This window comes from Lissotriton helveticus, chromosome 12 (assembly GCF_964261635.1).
Source record: "Lissotriton helveticus chromosome 12, aLisHel1.1, whole genome shotgun sequence".
Taxonomy (NCBI): Eukaryota; Metazoa; Chordata; class Amphibia; order Caudata; family Salamandridae; genus Lissotriton; species Lissotriton helveticus.
The window spans coordinates 123,055,054-123,073,916 of NC_136073.1; the positions used below are offsets into that span (position 1 = coordinate 123,055,054).

An 18,863-nucleotide genomic window follows, 5' to 3' on the forward strand; every position below is an offset into this window, starting at 1 on the left:
AGCCAAGCTTACAGCTCAGACACCAGACATTCCAGTTAACAAGACACAGACATCCACTCCAGAACAGACTACTTGTATGACAGTTAAGGACCCTACACAAGATGTCATAGACATACAGTTACATGCTACTCCTGAAGAAATCAGGAAATGGTCCGAACAAGGAGGGGTCCAGACAGATCAGGGATGGGTGACGAAGGGAAAAGCCACATGGTTTCTCCCCAACTCTATGGTTCAAGTAATTATCAATACCGCACATAGTCCTGCACATTTAGGAGAAAAAGCCATGTTAGACAGCATCCAGAACATTTGGTTCAATAAGCATTTACGAGCTGCAGCCAAGCAGAAAGTCCGTACCTGTATGATATGTTGCCAGTTCAATCCAGGTAAAAGCGTCCCGGTGGAACAAGGGGGATTCCAGCCTCCTGACCACCCTTTTGAAGTCCTCCAAATGGATTATATTCAGATGGAGCGATGTCGAGGTTTCAAGTATGTCCTCGTAGTTGTATGCGCTTTGTCCAGGTGGACAGAAGCATATCCAGTTCCAGATTACACAGCAGCGACCACTGCCAAGCAGTTGGTTCGTGAATTCTTCCCCCGTTATGGACTCCCTAGGGTCGTGTATTCTGATAACGGCCAGCCATTCTCATCTGAGCTAATGAAGCATGTTTCCCTTTTGTTAGGGTACCAGTGGAAGTTCCATTGTGTACTCCATCCAGAAGCAGCCGGTCTCGTAGAGAGACATAATCAGACCCTGAAAATCCGTATTGCTAAGACATGTAAAGAGAAAGGTGTGGACTGGCTAGTTGCCCTGCCGGTTGCTTTATTCTTCATGAGGATGGTTGCACATTCCAGATCAGGTCTGTCCCCTTATGAGGTCGTATTCGGCCGCCCCCCAAATATGTGGGGTACACCTAGACCCCGCAGTATTACAGATGTTTCCAGTAATATGTTGACAGATTACCTAGCTTCCTTGATGTCTGCCCTACACTCTTGTCGTTCACAGGTTGCCGCTGCATTTCCAGACAATACTGAAGTAAAACCGCATGAGGTCCTTCCTGGGGATTTGGTTTTAATACGGAACTTTGATCGTTCAAGTCCGCTGGAGCCTCGCTGGAAAGAACCGAAACTAGTCCTTCTGACCACCCGTACGGCCGTGAAGTTGGAGGGCCGTAAGGGTTGGGTCCATCTGTCTCATGTCAAGAAATTTCACGGACTCAGAAACAAGACTTTTAATGACATTTCTACAGACATTTCCATTTCAAAGGACTACCTGAAACCAGACTCTAAATCAGACATTCATTCAAATCCAGAACTAAAAATTCCTCTGTTAGAGAGAACTCCGCAGCAGGAGTATAAATTAAAACTCCGGTCTAGTAAAATAAGTCAGCCAGTTTAATTGTCTAAGTCCCCCTCGGGTGAAACGGTTAGACAGGTATCTGACATGTATGAGATAGACCCCCATAGTGAGAGAGTTAGTCAAAACTCTATCCGATGTATCGTTTTTCTAAGTTTTCTATTGTTTCTAAGTTTGATGGTTACCTGCACCAGTTATGCATTTCATTTATGTTTTCCAATTCCGCATGTAAATAAGTTTTCTAATGCTACAGTAGAGCACACATTTAGTGATCTGCCTCCTCACGAGTTATCCTATCGTCTTGCTTGGAGAAGTGTGGCTCACTGGTTAGAGGCGGCAGACCTGTAAGCAGAGAACGGCCCGGGACCAGGGTTCGATTCCCGACACGGCAGGGTCGTGGACCAGGGTCAGCGGACTCGATAATTCTCACCTCGGTGCCTACTCTAGTCAGAAACCACACTCGGCAACTCTGGGCATCAGCTTGCCTCATCTTCACAACAGCCCCCCCAGACTGCCGGGGATGCTTGGTCCCACCTTAGAGATACCCATGAGGGACCATCTCTCAGGGTGAGCCAGGACGGGTTCCCCAGCGGTCGAAGCGTGGAGATACTCCTCCGGGAGTCGATTCCTAGCGCTATATAAACCCACAATTATGCGCAATAACACATTCATCAGAATGTTACACTATTCACACCAGACCAGCAATGCCACTAATTGTTGGGTGTGTGGTCGACTCCCCCCTTTCCAGACACCGAAGGGAGTTCTGCCACTCTTTCCTTATCCGTTTTCACATAATGGTTCGTGTGGAGCATGGTCCATGTTAACGTCATCTTCTAATGATATGTCCCTCCTGAATAGAACATGTTTTCCAGACAAGCAAGGTCTCTCCCATAGAACAGGGTTAGATCTAGAAAATGAAGTTTATAATTTGGGTAATTATTCTTCGAATTTTATGGTCCTGAATGTTCAGTCTGATACTACTCCAGACTTACCTGCTATTTCAGTACTCCCAGTCAAAGGCGAATTATGTGTCAGAAAGAATGGTTCCGCACATGTAGGACATAGTGATTGTACTACTACTGTCGAGTATAGTGACAGTGGGAAATCTATTTTCAAAGCTTCACGTCATTCTTATTTTGTTTGTGGTCAGACCGCATATGTTCGTCTGCCCCTCGATTGGGATGGAACATGTTATATTGCCTTCCTACTGCGACCCGTTTTCCTAGCCCCATCTGATTATCACAGAAACACACATCTAGTACACATTAGACATAGAAGGGAGATTGAGTCCCCAATTGTCGATCAAACTGAAACTACTCTAGAACAATATCAAGACTTTAATAAAGGTTTCTTCTTCTTTATAGGACCTGTCCAGAATAGTAAGCTAATACGTAGATTAACCAGAACCCTTGAAGCAGTAGTGAATGAGACTACTTCTGCTCTAGGTAACTTAACCGAAGAGCAATCTGCTATGAGATTTGTCGTGCTCCAAAATCGTCTCGTTCTTGACGTCATACTGGCCGATAGAGGAGGAGCATGTAGAGTCATCGGATCTAGTTGCTGCATTTTCATTCCTAATAACGCGCCGTCTGTTTATTCAGCTATAACCAGACTTCATAAAATTGCCCATCAGTTACACCAGAATCCAGGCACCTGGACATGGTCCGGTTGGCTATGGAGTATCATATCTGCCTGGGGATGGAAAGTATTGTCATTCCTAGGTATTGCAGTAATGATCATATTCAGTTGCTGCCTCTGTATACAATGTGGCCCTGCGATTTGCGGCATTTGTGCTACCTCTTGTATTCCTAGTCCTAAGTCCCGTTCCAAGATAATTCGAGACGAGCAAATGATGCTATATGAAATGATAGATGGTATCATGAATATTGATGTTTCCTGATGGAAACGTAGGGCACAAGGAGGGAATGTGGAAAAGTAAATTTTGCCATGTTATATGTGCCTACGTGTTCCCCATCCTATGTTATATGTGCATGATCGATATGCATATGTATCCCCTATGATCGATTAAAGACGCAATTCCAGTTGTGTCCAACTCTAGTATGTCAGTTTCCAGTCTTCGTGAAAGCTACGAGTATCAGGCCTATGTAAACCTATGTTGCCACGTTTTACAGTGTGCACGTTAATTCAGTAAAAAGTCCCCGTTTTCTAGGCCTCAAAAGGGCCCGGACACCAGATTCAGCTCCTGTCTCCTGAACCCTCTCCGAGGAGCAATACAGCCCCCACCTGTATCCCTGACCCTTAGCTTACTTCATGCCTCGCAGTGCCCGGCTCGGCCTGGCTCTGCCTCTCAGTCTGCCAAGAGTATGTTATGTTTCTAGTTATCAGTCCAGCCCTCCTTCTCTGCATTCCTAAGCTACTGCATCGCATCAACAGATTCCGTCATGATCTAGCCTTTATGTCTCCATGTAAGAGAAATACTGTATTAATATTCATAGAATATTCCCTGCACCCGCACTACATGTAGAATTATGTATGCACCAGTCTTAGTGTCTGTTAGCCTTTGCCCTGATAACTTTTGGATTCTATCAACATGTTCTCTAAACACCAGATACTAGATATGCCCTGGGTACATGTCGCTCTGACACTCCAGACTTTTCATCTCCTTTGCTTAATTAAAGCCTGTCAACTCTAGCTACCTCGTATCTTGACTCTTATTTATTGAGCTATCTATTTGTATGAGTATCCTGAAAAATAGTACCGGTAATTAATTATTTATTTACCACACCTTGCTCTCTCGGCTTGGGCTCTGGTCGGGACGATCCGCCTTCCTCACCGCCTCGTCTGGATGCCGGACCGCAGTCTCCGTCTCCTCCGTGGGCCTGAGGGAGATTTGAGCAGGAAAACCTGCAGGTGCACAGTAGGGGTCCGTCACGGCTGTAGAAGGGTCAGGGGGCCTGCGTTACATCGCCGGCGCGTGGGGAAGGGGCTCGTCACTGTTCGGGCGCCATTATGTGGTAAATAAATAAATAATTACCGGTACTATTTTTCTATGCATTAACTGAAAAGGATAGCTCAATAAATAAGAGGCAGAAATCCGTGGTATCTGAGTCATACGGGCTTTAATTAAGTGGCTCGAGCCAATGGACATCGGGTTCCATCACCTGCTAAGGCTCAGGAAGGGACAAATCTCGACCTCGATCTCAACATTTCATTGACAGCATACAATATATATAGTAAAACAGTACAGTTGCATTGAATACAGTAGGCGTAACAAGTGACAAACGGAAGATAAGAACATATGGGCGTAAAAAGAAGGCATGCACAGGGCGTGCACGGAGGTGTGTGATGTAGACGTCACGGAAGTGTCATAAGTGGGTGTATACATGGAGGGGGCTTCATGGGCAGCTGGAACCTTTAACCTACTGGTGCGCGCAAACGGGTCATGACGTGTAACTGGGGAGAGCTGGGGGCCCTGACTTCTAGCACTAGAAGAGGAGACTAAAGTCTGGGATGTCAGAACGACCTGTACCTATAGCGTATCTGATATCTTGTGTTTGGAGTACATGTTGCTTGATTCTAAAAGTCATCAGGGCAAAGGCTACTTGTCACTAGGGCTAGTGTGTGCATATATTTCTTCATGTATTGCATGAACTATGGATCTTCTATGGGTATTAATTCAGTAATTCGCTTGCATGGAGACAGGAAGACTAGACTATAGATGAAGATGTTTATGCGGTTCGTTAGCTAGGAATGTGAAGCCGGGGAGCTGAACAGATAACTGTAGGCATAACATATTCTTGGCAGGCAGGCAGGCAGGCTAAGCCGAGCCCGCGCTGCTTGGCAGGAAGTAAGTGAAGGGTCAGGGATGCGGGCGGGGCTGCATCTCTCGGAGTGCTTCAGGAGACTTGAGGCTTGAATCTGGTGTCCGGGCCCTGTGAGGCCTAGAAACGGGTGCATCTCGATGATTTAACGTGCACAATGTAAAGACGTTGGCAACATAGGCCTAAAAGCCTAATTCACGTTGCTTTCAGGAGGACTGGATAACTGACATACTAACGTGGGACGCAACTGTAAATGCGTCTTTATTCGGTCATATAAAGGAAATATGCATAGCGATCATGCACATATAACATATGATAGGGAACACGTAGGGACACATAACAGGGCAAAATTCGATTTTCCTCAACACTAAGGGCCTCTTTTAATTGTTTTTGGCACAGGGCAACTCCCATGGAACACCTTTTTGATGCAGAGTAAGGCAATGCATCGGTTTGTGCGGCCTTGCATTATTCCATATCTATGAGGCCATGCAAAGCCATGCAGGGTGGTTTTGCATCACCGCATAGATATGATTGAGAGGCATGTGCCACCGAACAATCAAAAAAAGTGACGGTTCGGCGGTACAGGCCTCTTGTAACTAGTCCCCGAAGTTCCTTTGTTCAAGTCTTGCTGCTTGAATGCCATAGATACTAAGGGTTAGGCTTAAGGTTGTTCAAAAGAGCCTGACCAGACTCAATAAAGGTTTTTGTGAGTGTATTCCATGATAAGGCCAGACGGCTATAACATATAATACACCCAAATCCTCACAGTTAGTTGAAGGTGCTACATGAGAACATTCATGAATAAATTATCCAAAAAGTTGTTCATATGGTAGCATCAGTAACAATGTGTGCTATTTCCTGCAACAGTGGCTAGAGACCCAGTGTCGGCCGGCATGGCTCGCCAGCGGCGGGCGGTTGCGGGGGACGCGAGGAGGGATACAGCGGGTGGGGTGTAGCAGGGGGGTTGCACAGGGGAATAATTTTAATAAATCAGTGCCTTGTTTCTTTCGTGTTAATACTCCCTAACTTTTGAATACATGTTTTCCTAATGTCCCTAATAAATGTTTAGATTACTATAATGGCGCAAGGTGACTGGGCCAATGTTTCTTTTTACTTGCCCAGTTCTGCAGCCATTTTTTGATCAGATATTTCGTTTTATAACCCAACATTACTAAAAAGGGTGCTACCAGATTCACTGGTAGTTCTTTTTCGGCTGCTCGGCAGCAATGGGGCTTTTTTGAGGAGTGAACACAAATTTATTTTTCTAGCTGTTTCAATAGCAAGATCACTATTCTACAATTTTGTTAAACTTCTGGGTGCCCCTCTTTTGTTCAATGGCAAGGTAAATTGTCAAAAAAGAGTGCAAATTGAATAACTTTGTTGGGTTTTGGCTGTATAATTGGGATATTATGAGGGATTAGGTTTTTCATGGTTGTGTTTTTGTGTATTTATGAACTATTATCTGTGTCAAATACTTTTTACATTGCCTTTTTGTAATCTATTGTGAAGAAACGATTGAGTGGCTAATATATCACCCAAATAAAACACCATATCCAGAAAATAAATATGGTTGCATACGCGTTATTATTATTATGTCTTTTTAAATTCTGAATGAACTGTATTGTGAATTGCACTTTGCACAACTCATTATCTAGATGTTCAGTTGAATACACTTGTGACTGGTGCTTGTTACTCTGCATTACAGCCTTGCGCTTCCGAAATAAAGACAACAACATGGCGATGCTTCGACTACAGCTAATTTCCTGTTTCACTACCGAGAAGCCCCCCTGTCCCCAGAGACGTTTTAAGGCATGGGCAGAGTGAGCTCGGGCCCAGGGCCCCAGGGTTTTGAGGGCTCCCCTGAGAGAGCCTGCTCTGTTCTGCAGAGTCTTGCCCTGATGACCTTGAATCATTCTTAAACAGATTGTTTTAAGTACTGTTTGGCTTGAATTTATTTTTAATGTGGGTAATGTGTGAGAGTCTATTACAGATCTCTTTCTGAGAAATGTTGTGTTTATGTTTCACACAACATCCATCATTTTTAGTTCAAAACAGGACCTCACATATGAGAACTATGAGGGTGTCAGGGAGACTATTTGCAGTAACATTAGTGAGCTGCTGCTACTGCGTTACAATATTAAAAAAAATATCACTTTCCCTGAATATTAGATGTGCACAAATTTAGAATTTGGAGGAGTGCCACTGTGCACTGTACGTGTCCCGGGCATTGAAAGTGCTGAAATCGGATCATAAATTTAAATCTGTTCTGAACAGGGGTACCGAATTGGTTTAGCCCAGGGCCCCCAAAATCCTTAAGATGTCCCTGCCTGTCCCTCTGTCCCCGCCCCTCCTCCCTGAGTGTATCCAGCGCCCTCAAGGGACCGGATATCCCTTTGTGATCCTCCTTGCGGCAGCCGCCCACAGACGTTACATCTTTGTTAGCTGACACATTTGCTTACTTTCACATTGAAATTGCAGAAAGTAAACATTTCTTGGGTTAGCAGGCCGCAACCGGACTAATGATAAACAAATGACATGTTAATTTACACAGGGTGAATGACACCAAGGGGCAGATTTACAAGCCCCTTGCGCCTGCTTGTGCCGCCATTGCGTCACTTTTTTTGACTCAACGACGGCACAAACAATGTGGACAATTTACAACATGACACATCTAGGGAGATGCGTCACGTTGTAAAGTCCTGCGTCACATTATACCTGTGCCAGGTATAATGTATGCAGGCTAGGCGTTACCACGCAAAAAGCCATGTAGAACTGATGCAGTGAAATTTACAACATTTGATTGCATCACTCTACACATTCACGTCAAACTCCCTATGCCTGCTTAGACCAGGCGTAAGGAATGACGCAGGGCTTTTTGTATAGGACTCACCTATCTGTTGAGGCACAGTGCTGGAGTTGCATCACTTTCATGAGCAACTCCAGCGATGCATCACTTTTGGGCCAGCAGATGTGTCAGTATTTCTGACACATCTCTTAATCCTTGGGCCATGGTGCACTGTATTGTAAATACAGCGCATCCATGGTGTCGCAAGGACATTTGGCACTGGTGCAAGGAAAGTGACGCTTCTATGCAGATGCGTCAGTTTCTTGTAGATCTGCACCCAAGAATTAATAATAAGGCAATATTGGCAGGCAAGAGGTCAAGGACAGCCAAGCCACTACAATTCTGTTTAAAAGGAACGGTAATCGGTAACCCTCTCTCCTGGAGGACTGGACTACATTTAGATTAATGCTTATTATATTTCCGCTGCTTTTTGCTGAATGAGCTGCTTGCATATGGTGCCAGGTTCCACTCCTATATGGAACCTGATTAAAACTGTTTTCTGGGTCCAACCCTGAGACCTCCATCTATTCTTTGGTGCCACCAGGTGAGAAGCTAGTGCTGTCACATACGACCAGCACGTGCCAGGCTCGCAGGTTACCCGCTGGTGTCAATAATCCACGTAATCCACCTGGCAGATGCTAACCCCAACACCGTAGGCCTAAGACATCGAAGTAAGGAAAAAGCATGCTTAGCGCGTACATGCCAACATTTTAGAAGAAGGCAGTGAGAGATTTAAAAATAATAATCAGGAGAATGTATTTCCCTTGTTCACTTCTATTGAAGGAGAGGCAATTTAAGGTGGAAGACAGTCAAAAGGAAACAATTTTTGAAAAATTTGGTGTCTCCCGCCTGAATAGAGTCTAGTGGCATGTATGTAAGTGCTCATTAATTTTAAGTGAAGTGGAACGGGGCTTTGAAAGTGTGAGGCCTGGAGTGGGGGGCAGAGCTTGGAGGCTTTCAGACTTTCAGGGCCATATGTAGGAAGCCTTTTTGAGTTCGTAAATTTGCCAATTCGCAGAATTTGCCCGTTTGCGAACCCCAAAAGGGTATTTCACATGTATCAAAATCAAATTGCGATTCGGTAACCTGTTACCGAATCGCAAAAAGTGTTTTGCGATTCAGTATTAGGAAGGGGCGTGTTTAGGGCATTCCTTCCTAATACCGAATCGCATCGGTATGTATGAATGTTATGCGACCAAAATGCGGTCGCAAAACATTTACAAATGGGACCCCTTCCCTTTTGTGAATGTTTGTAAAGGCATTTTTAAGAGCAGGCAGTGGTCCCATGGACTGCTGCTTTACAGAAAAAAAGATTGCTTTATTTAAAAGCAGTCACAAACATGGTGGTCTGTTGACCTCAGCAGGCCACCATCCCTGTGATCTTTGCGATTCCTAGGTGGTCGCCAATTGAGATCTACCTCATTAATATTAATGAGATAGGTCGGTTTGCGACCCACTAAATATCGGTATATGAAACGAATGGAGTTTCATTCATTGGACATTGCGATTACCTGAAGGCGATTCTCATGGAATCGCAATTAGGTAATCGCAATTTCCAATTTTGATACATTTGGCCCTAAGCCTCCACACACAAAAATAGGAAACCCTCTCTCTGCAGGCAGTGCTGGGGTTTCCAGCTCACAGTGTGAAAAAGACTGTTCGCTGGGTGAAGAGAGACATTATAGTGTGGCACATGATTGCAGTGTTTCAGTTGGCAAATTTGCTTCTGTTGACGATCTGAATCTAATAGAAACATGCATGGGCAAAGCCAATAGGTCAGGCTATTTTAAAAGAGAACATGCGTCTTTATTGTTTGCAGTTTACTGGTGTTATTGCATGAACAGGTGAGTGGATGAATGTGAAAATTAATGTAGGAAATAGTCAATGGTTTAATGGGAAAGTGATTTTAAGGACAAATGAGTGACTGGCTCCAGTCATTGATAATTGATGGGAGTGAGTGCAACAAAGCCCACAATATATATATATATATATATATATATATATATATATATATATATATATATATATATATATATATATATATATATATATATATATATATATATATATTCACTGAAAAAACCATAGGTTAGAGACCATATATAGTTAGCTGGACATTTTATTGACATAAAACCAATGAAATTCCATATATAGTTAGTTGCACTAACTATATATCGCGCACCCGCAATCCACTGCTGATGATGTCACATATTACATCATTCATGACATGGTCAGTGACATCACTGATGACATCACTGATGACATCTCAAATGACATCACTGATGACATCACTGATGACATCTCAAATGACATCACTGATGACATCATCTAGTGTCTGTGTGTTTTTGTAAAGTTTAAATATGTTTTACATATTGAAGAATGAGTGGATGTATGGAAGACTGAGTGTGTGTGTGGCTGGCTGGGAGGTGTGTGACTCTGTGCATATCAATGTGTACTTGTATCAGTGATTGTATAAGAGAGTAAGTATGTGTTAGTATATGTGTGAAAAGTATGGTGTTCTGTGTTTAACTGTATAGATGAGGAAATCGAAGTGTGATTGATTCTTCACAGGACTGACTAGGTGTATGAGTGCATATGATAGTGTTGTAATAATGAGTGACTGTATGTATGAGTGATTGTATGGGTGAATGAGTGAATGTGTGTGTAGACATAGGAATCAGTGAGTGCGTATGTAGTAACTGGTATTGGTGTGTCATGATGTCATCAGTGATGTCATTTGAGTTGTCATCAGTGATGTCATTTGAGTTGTCATCAGTGATGTCATTTGAGATGTCATCAGTGATGTCATCAGTGATGTCACTGAAGTATGGTGTTCTGTGTTTAACTGTATAGATGAGGAAATGGAAGTGTGATTGATTATTTACAGGACTGACTAGGTGTGTGAGTAACTCCATGGATGAGTGGCAGTGTGTGAGTGTCTGCATAGGTGTATGAGTGCATATGATAGTGTTGTAATAATGAGTGACTGTATGTATGAGTGATTGTATGGGTGAATGAGTGAATGTGTGTGTAGACGTAGGAATCAGTGAGTGCGTATGTAGTAACTGGTATTGGTGTGTCATGATGTCATCAGTGATGTCATTTGAGATGTCATCAGTCATGTCATCAGTGATGTCATTTGAGATGTCATCAGTGATGTCATCAGTGATGTCACTGACCATGTCATGAATGATGTAATATGTGACATCATCAGCAGTGGATTGCGGGTGCGCGATATATAGTTAGTGCAACTAACTATATATGGAATTTCATTGGTTTTATGTCAATAAAATGTCCAGCTAACTATATATGGTCTCTAACCTATGGTTTTTTCAGTGAATTTTCAAGGTTTTGTAAATGCAAATTCCTAACTATATATGGTCTATAACCTATGGTTTTTTCAGTGAATTTCATTGGTTTTTTAAAAGCTAATATCTATAGCTGTAAAATATATTCTTTATTACGTGACGTATCACGTAGCCACGTGAGACGCCTCATGATGCGTCGCATAACCGTGACGTATCGGCTCTGCAGCGCAAACAAAACCCGTAACGTAAGCGTGCTGGAGCACGCTTACAGATATATATATTTTTTTAACCTTAATTAGACAAAATCCACACGTGCACATATCTTGAGGCCTTGCAAAGGCACATCAAACAAACAGTCCCTCCAATTTTGCCAAGTTTGCTGGAAATCTATTCCCTTAATTTTTTTTTTACTGTTTCTCTTGGTTTTCCCCTTGTTACGCTTACCGGGACGCTACCCGGTACGCGAACCGGACGCTCCAAAAACACAAGATGGCGGACTCCCGTTACGCTGCCGGTTAGCTGCCCGGTTCGCGTACCAGGAAGCGCCTCTACCACGAAAAATCGCGGGGGACTTTAATATCCCCCTCATCAATCCTAGGGGGTCAGGAGGGGTTTACCTTGCCCCCTTTCCTTCATTTCCCCCTTCTTTTTTCACCACATCTTGTCTCTCGAACCTACCGAGAGACAAGATGGCGGCCGCTCCGGACTGTTTACAATGTTGACAGCTACGCTGCCGGTTAGCTGCCCGGTTAGCTGCCCGGTGAGCTGCCCGGTGAGCTGCCCGGTTCGCGTACCGGGACGCGCCTCTACGGCGTAAAATCGCAAAAATTTGTTTTTTTTTATTTTTTGCCCCGCGGGGCACTTTAATATCCCCCTCATCAATCCTAGGGGGTCAGGAGTGGTCTACCTTGCCCCCTTTCATTCATTTCCCCCTTCGTTTTTCACCACATCTTGTCTCTCGATCGTACCGAGAGACAAGATGGCGGCCGCTCCGGACTGTTTAGAATGTTGACAGACACCGGAGAGCCAATCAGCTTCGCTTCGCGAAGTTCCGTTACGCGTCAGGTACGCGAACCGGGGCGCTAACCGGAGCGCTGTCACAGATATATATATTTTTTAAACGTTAATTTCTCAAAATCCACTGGAGCACATATATTGAGACATAGCAAAGGCACGTCGGGCAAACCATATCTACAATTTTGCCAAGTTTCATGTAAATCTATTCAGCCGTTCGAGCTAAAAGTGAGTCCAACCGCCCTATGGAAAAATGAATGGGAAAAACGCGTTTTGGGACCCCCCTTTTTTCTCAGCCCCCCCTTAACGAACCCCCCCAAATTTTCAGGGGCTGCTCAGAAACAAAATGTGCCATTTTCCTGAAAATTTCAGCCAATTCCGTCCACAAACGCCAAAGTTATTAGACATAGAATTTTCAGAAATCCCATAGAGAAAAAATCCTAACTATATATACCCACTGGCTATCGCCAGTAGGTAATATACATATATAAACATATATAATCTGCATATCTATATAAATATAAATGCATGCATACATATACATATCTGCATACATATGCATGTTATTTACATGAAAGTTTTAAAAACACTAATAAAAGCAAAGCTAAAAAGCAACCTCATTACAAATAGAATGGCTTTAACTTAAACGAGGGCGAGATCTATTGCATTTTCAATGCTTGTTTACTTTGGTTCTATCAAGAAGGCATTCAGATGTGTCACACATTTGCCATAAATTCTGAATGTTAGCACTCTAGTTGCTCATTAGATCACTGTAGTAAAGCTAGTGCTCACCAGGGAAGTCTGCTGCTAATCATGGTTTGCAGCCATTTTCCCGCATTTTTTATCCCGCAGACTTTCAGTCCGCATACCATTATCCCGCAAGGTCATTGACCTCGCATACCATTATCCCGCATTTTTTCAAAACGCATGTGCATTTATCGCGCATGCCTTTACAAAGAATTAAGTTTTAAAGGCATGTATGGTAAATGCATTTGCGTTGTGAAAACCACGATGACGAGAGAGGTAAGTGGGTTTGTGTTAATTTTTTCGTGGGTTAGTGATTGTGTAGTGTAGTGTAGTGTTGTGTAGTGTAGTGTTGTGTTAGTGTAGTGTAGAGTTGTGGTGGTTGTTTAGTGTAGGGTCATGCTGGGGGTAGTGTTTTAGGGTTTAGGGTTGTGTTGTAGTGTTTGCGTAGTGTAGGGTCATGCTGGGGGTAGTGTTTTAGGGTTTAGGGTAGTGTTGTAGTGTTTGCGTAGTGTAGGGTCATGCTGGGGGTAGTGTTTTAGGGTTTAGGGTTGTGTTGTAGTGTTTGCGTAGTGTAGGGTCATGCTGGGGCTAGTGTTTTAGGGTTTAGGGTAGTGTTGTAGTGTTTGCGTAGTGTAGGGTCATGCTGGGCGTAGTGTTTTAGGGTTTAGGGTAGTGTTGTAGTGTTTGCGTAGTGTAGGGTCATGCTGGGGGTAGTGTTTTAGGGTTTTGGGTAGTGTTGTAGTGTTTGCGTAGTGTAGGGTCATGCTGGGGTGTAGTGTTTTAGGGTTTAGGGTAGTGTTGTAGTGTTTGCGTAGTGTAGGGTCATGCTGGGGGTAGTGTTTTGGGGTTTTGGGTAGTGTTGTAGTGTTTGCGTAGTGTAGGTTCATGCTGGGGGTAGTGTTTTAGGGTTTTGGGTAGTGTTGTAGTGTGTGCGTAGTGTAGGGTCATGCTGGGGTGTAGTGTTTTAGGGTTTGGGGTAGTGTTGTAGTGTTTGCTTAGTGTAGGGGCATGCTGGGGTGTAGTGTTTTAGGGTTTTGGGTAGTGTTGTAGTGTTTGCGTAGTGTAGGGTCATGCTGGGGGTAGTGTTTTAGGGTTTTGGGTAGTGTTGTAGTGTTTGCGTAGTGTAGGGTCATGCTGGGGGTAGTGTTTTAGGGTTTTGGGTAGTGTTGTAGTGTTTGCGTAGTGTAGGGTCATGCTGGGGGTAGTGTTTTAGGGTTTTGGGTAGTGTTGTAGTGTTTGCGTAGTGTAGGGTCATGCTGGGGGTAGTGTTTTAGGGTTTAGGGTAGTGTTGTAGTGTTTGCGTAGTGTAGGGTCATGCTGGGGTGTAGTGTTTTAGGGTTTTGGGTAGTGTTGTAGTGTTTGCGTAGTGTAGGGTCATGCTGGGGGTAGTGTTTTAGGGTTTAGGTTAGTGTTGTAGTGTTTGCGTAGTGTAGGGTCATGCTGGGGTGTAGTGTTTTAGGGTTTTGGGTAGTGTTGTAGTGTTTGCGTAGTGTAGGGTCATGCTGGGGGTAGTGTTTTAGGGTTTAGGGTAGTGTTGTAGTGTTTGCGTAGTGTAGGGTCATGCTGGGGGTAGTGTTTTAGGGTTTAGGGTTGTGTTGTAGTGTTTGCGTAGTGTAGGGTCATGCTGGGGGTAGTGTTTTAGGGTTTAGGGTTGTGTTGTAGTGTTTGCGTAGTGTAGGGTCATGCTGGGGGTAGTGTTTTAGGGTTTAGGGTAGTGTTGTAGTGTTTGCGTAGTGTAGGGTCATGCTGGGGTGTAGTGTTTTAGGGTTTGGGGTAGTGTTGTAGTGTTTGCGTAGTGTAGGGTCATGCTGGGTGTAGTGTTTTAGGGTTTAGGGTAGTGTTGTAGTGTTTGCGTAGTGTAGGGTCATGCTGGGGGTAGTGTTTTAGGGTTTAGGGTAGTATTGTACTGTTTGTGTAGTGTAGGGTCATGCTGGGGGTAGTGTTTTAGTGTTTAGGGTAGTTTAGTTGTTTAGTGTATGCTAAAGGCATATTCGTTCTAAAAGTTTTCGTTATTTTAATTTGCGGCCTAATAGTACATGCGGGATTTTTTTTGCGGATTGATGGTATGCGGGATTTCGTCATATATTCGCTAATCATACTTTCTATGGCAAAATGAACCCCCTCATTTTGTTCCTTTTTAAATTAAATGTTTTAAGAGTTACCACTTTATTCCAATCAAGATGGCTTCAGGTGTGCCATACCTTTGTAATAAGTAGGACTGTTAGCACTCTAGTTGTTCTTTAGAACACTCTGGGACATTCTGTCATTGGGCTATAGTTGGGCTACATCTGGCTGATATTTGGGCTACATTTGTTTTTTTTTGTCTCTGGTGGCCATCTTTGGGCTACATTGGGCTACATTGGGCTACATTGGGCTACATTTGGGCTCCAACATATATATAGCCCAATGTAGCCCAATATATATTTTTCAAAGTTAATTTTCGTAAAAACCACTGGAGCCTATATCTTGAGACATAGCAAAGGCACATCGGGCTACCAGTCCCTACAATTTTGCCAAGTTTGGTGTAAATCCATTCAGCCGTTCAGGCTAAAAGTGAGGCCAACCGCCCTATGGAAAATTGCATGGGAAAAACACGTTTTGGGACCCCCCTTTTTTCTCGGCCCCCCCTTGACGAAACCCCCCCAAATTTTCAGGGGCTGCTCATAAACAAAATGTTCCATTTTCCTGAAAATTTCAGCCAATTCTGTCCTCAAACGCTAAAGTTATTCGACATAGAATTTTCAAAAATCCCATAGGAAAAAAATCCTAACTATATATACCTACTGGCTATCGCCAGTAGGTAATATATATATATATATATATATATATATATACAAAAAAAATAAAATAAATATATATATATATATATATATATATATATATATAATTATCCCCATCGTGGCAGTTCAGGAGGGGGGCACAGTCCAGTCAAGAGTGTCTAAGAAGTACCACAGTGGTGTTTTGGGTCCTTTTCCATAGATCTTCCAATATGATGATGGCAGTATTAGGACACATCTGTCACTACACACTGCCACCACTTATGTTCAGTATGGAATTGGTTAGAATTGAAAACTTTCAATAAAGAAACCATAAAAAAAATCTAACCATAATACACGCTAGGATTTGCCCATCACTCAGTAATCCGCAGCACAGCATATGGAAAGGTCAACAGCTGCTAAAGATGGATCTTAACAGTGCTACTTGAGCTGATCCCACAGACTGGATCATGGAGGTGGCCCTCGGCCCTGCAGGATAACAGAAGCTGTAATGTTAAAAACCTATCCACAATGTGGGGCAGACTTATGTGTGGCAAGCCACCTTTTGAATAGCCTATTGTGGTGTCCGTGCTTACATCTCCATGCCCCTCTTGTCTTTAGATGCTTTCTGAGAGGGAGCTGTGGAATCAGTTAACAGGAAAGACAGACCAGGTCCAGGTGATCTTTTCAGATGGGTTTCTTAAGAGACAAGGAGATCCCAATCAAATGCTCCAATGGCCTCAAGCCTTCTCCTCAAACATTTGAATACCCACATTCCAATATCATTGCATTCCAAAGAAACATAAACATAGAAGAAATGCAAGTAATATAATGTGAAGGGTGCCAGTATTGGTATATATAATTACCACACACCTCAACTCTACAACAAGTTAACCTTTTCCATGCGTCAAATGACCCTCGTCACGGTGGGCGTGTGCGTCGGATGGCCGGGGGCTGTCCGATATGTGCACGCATCAATATCTTGCACCGAAAGCGGTTAAAAAAGATATAAACATAACATTCTGGTTGGAAGAATAACAAAACAAAGTCCCACTGTTTCTTGTTACATCAAACCATAAATAGTCAAATGAATCAAGGATATGATCTACTAGATCACATCACTTCATCTCTCAAGTACTCAGGAACTCATATAGCTCTGTGCAACTTTCTTCTTGTTAATCCCTTGTTAGTTTTAGTTTCATTGGTTTTTGTCATTCCACTGTAAATACCACTTAATCACAAGCCTTCCTGCTATTCATAACTACTCCATTGAAGTTCCATCCTCGATGACCTTCTGTCTCAACAGTATTGGTGAATTGCTTAATAACCCAAAGAGGTTTTGAAAGTTTACCACTTCCATCCTTGCCCACTGGTGTTTTGATCAGCATCCAATCACCATTGGAAATGGTAGTCTTTTTCACAGAATTCCTTTTATCAAAGTGTCTTTTTCTGTCTCTAATTTCTCATACACCAGTCTTCTTGCATTACATTTTCCCATAACCTAAGCTCATATTCAGTTGCCCATGTCGTTTCCACAACTGTGCTACGAGACCTGCCATGGAACAACTCAAAATGAGTGGTATGTGGTGTAATTCTGTATGTCTTAACTCTTTTATGTATCTCAGCCCTCCAATTCATGATGTTCGCCTTAGCCAAGTTGATGATTTCCTTTAACACTCGATTAAATCTTTCGAGCATCCTATTAGTCTCGGGATGATAGAGCTCACATCTCTTGGGCTTTATACAATGCTCTTCAAGGAATTTTTCCATCTAACCATTGGCACACCAATATCCATGAGTAAAGTTTCAAGAAGACATCCCCTACCAGTGAGTTCCTTTCGAAATGTTGACAAATGCATGGTTTCTCTACCCCTTGTGACACATATCTCTGGCCACTTAGAAAACATGTCTTTGACCACTATAATAAACATTTCTTGACCTTCAGCATAAACTGGTCCCACAATATCAAGAGGAATCTCTTTCCAAGGACCTGTGGGACAATCCCTGATTACCATGGGCTGCACTCTAGGTTTCACCGCCTTTTCGCTTACTGCACACTGCACACAATCTCTCGCCAATATCTCAATTTGTAGATTCATACCCGGCACCCAATACGAGGATCTTAACCTCTCTTTAGTGTTGGATATTCCCTGATGGCAAGTGTGAGCTAAATGAATTAATTACTCCTTGACAGTGATAGGTGGAACTAATCTTGTCCCTCTAGACCTCAGGCAATAATTGGATGATAACTCATCCTTCACCGACCAGTTTTTCTCACACACCTCACTGCTTTTTTTCTTGGAAACCCTGCAGTTACAGATCAGATACATAACTTTTTTAAGAATCTCATCTGACCCCAATTCCACTTGTTTCCACCTCTCTTCTGAAATGATTTTATCTGCCCGAGATCCCAACTGAAAAGCACATTTTTGATTAGAAATTCACACCATCATGGCTACAATATGCTAAAAACGATGTATCAGTTAAGATCACAAAAACAACAATTTCAGCCTTGAAAAGAAAAATAAACTTTCCCTTTAAGACCGAGTAGTAATCACGGTTCTTTCCTCTGTAACACACTTCCCCTTTACTGAATAGTCAAAACACTTCCCCTTTAAGATTGAGAGGGGAAGTGGTCTTTTGCTTCTTTTCTCAATCTGGCAAAAGACACGTATGACACGAGAGGCTCCAACCAGAACATGGGACAGCGCGTTGTTCATTGCAAAAGGAGGATGTAAGACTTAACTTCAACAGTAAGTGTTAAAAAGTATGCCTTTATTCTACTCTAGAAATTAGGGGGAAATTGCCTCTGATATGATTAGTATCTTCTTGACTTTTGATCCTTCTGAAAGGCAGACGTTGATGATTCTGCTTTTTTTGCTGAAAAACGGCAGACTCCATTGTCAAAGATAGCCGCCTTCATGGTCTAAGATGGTGACTTCCATTACCTAGGATGGATTTGGGGGAAAAGGTAAACAAGCTGGACAGGCTAACTTAAATGGATACTATAGCTACAATGGAACCTGTCCTATATGTGTTTAAAATCCTAAAACTAAA

At 43.0% G+C, this 18,863-nt stretch overlaps 1 protein-coding gene across 6 annotated transcripts in view; it reads left to right on the forward strand.

The window, feature by feature from the left end:
- The window catches only part of LOC144799967 (beta-galactoside alpha-2,6-sialyltransferase 1-like), a 419,348-nt gene that overhangs the window by 35,469 nt on the left and 365,016 nt on the right, over positions 1 to 18,863 (forward strand). For 2 of the 6 annotated variants that reach the window (XM_078671612.1, XM_078671615.1), the window contains exon 1: positions 18,464 to 18,559. The exons of 3 other annotated variants lie outside the window; for them this stretch is intronic. The gene's annotated coding sequence lies outside the window, so the exon portion shown is untranslated. Of the gene's footprint in view, positions 1 to 18,463; positions 18,560 to 18,863 lie in introns of those variants that run through there. One more of the 6 variants, XM_078671616.1, reaches the window with a different exon arrangement.